Below are 1537 nucleotides of genomic sequence, written 5' to 3'. Positions count from 1 at the left end.
TTCTGACGATTTCTACAGATTTAGAGAAAATTATCGAATGTTTTTCAGAGAAAAAAAAATCGATTCGTGTGGTCACTCAATTTTGTAAAATTCTGGAACTTGCGGGTAAAGATACCATCATAAGAACAATCGTAACAAAACACCGGTATCTATCGTTTTCGTTACGCATCAAGCCGCTCGTCCGGCCCGATTCACTCCGCCCCTCCCCTTGCAAATTTTTCTTCACGCGAATTAGAAAACCGTTGAAGGTGGAGACGTGAAAATTTGTATGCAGACTGTACGTTTGAAATTATTGGACACGTGTTTTTTTTGAAAATCAACCCTTAAGGGGCTGCTACGTAGAAAAATCTAAAAATTTCCATAAATTTCTGCCGATTTTCACAGATTTAGAGAAAACGATGAAACGTTTCTCCGAGAAAAAAATTCCATTCATGTCATGACTGAATTTTTTTTAATTCTGTAAACCATCGACTGCCGATGTTGTCCCGACGGTGACTGCCAATATTGTCTCAACGTTGGCAGTCAGCATTGCCCCAATGGTGTTAACCAACATTACCGTAACGTTGATAGTCAAAATTGACTCAACGGTGGTAGCCAACATTGCCCCAACGCTCGCAGCCAACATTGACCCAACATTGGTAGCCAATATTGTTCCAACGCTGGCAGCGAACATTGACCCAACATTGGTAGCCAATATTGTTCTAACGTTGGGCGCCAACATTGTCCCAACGTTGGCAGTCAACATTACTTTAACGTTGATAGCCAACATTGACCCAAGGTTGATAGCCAACATTGTCCCAACGCTGGCAGCCAACATTGACCCAACACTGGTAGCCAACATTGTTCTAACGTTGGGCGCCAACATTGTCCCAACGTTGGTAGTCAACATTACTTTAACGTTGATAGCCAACATTGACTCAAGGTTGATAGCCAACATTGTCCCAACCCTGGCAGCCAACATTGACCCAACATTGGTAGCCAATATTGTTCTAAAGTTGGCCGCCAACATTGTCCCAACGTTGGCTGCCAACATTACTTTAACGTTGGTAGCCAATATTACCTTAACGTTGACAATCAACATTGTCCCAACGTTGGCCGCCAGCATTGCCCCAACATTAAATTTTTTTACCTTTCCCTGAATATTTCTTTCAAAATAATTTTCTTCAATAACCTATGCAAGTGACAATTCAAGTCACAATTAAATTTCTTTAATTTATCTAAAAACCATAAATTCCCGATTCGACGAATGCAACGCTTCCATTCGGAAGCAAAAGTCCCAAAAAATTTCGGTGAAAATGATCCCTCCAATACCACACCCGACACCTAGTTCCGAAGAAAAACCCAAAATCCAAAATTCTACAAAAATGATCAAAAATCCGATTCCACCCTTACCTCAAATCACCCCCCACCCCCCTCGTGGTCCTGAAGGACCAACGTCCTAACGGGCGTGTGCCAGTCTCCTCGCGGGTCATGAATGGGCAGTGCCAAGGCGTCAAGCGTACAACGAACGGGGGCAACCCCACCACCCCCATACCCC

The sequence above is a fragment of the Diachasma alloeum genome, unplaced genomic scaffold (assembly GCF_001412515.2).
Source record: "Diachasma alloeum isolate Michigan unplaced genomic scaffold, Dall2.0 Dall_scaffold_00202, whole genome shotgun sequence".
Taxonomy (NCBI): Eukaryota; Metazoa; Arthropoda; class Insecta; order Hymenoptera; family Braconidae; genus Diachasma; species Diachasma alloeum.
This window is presented reverse-complemented; position numbering follows the sequence as displayed.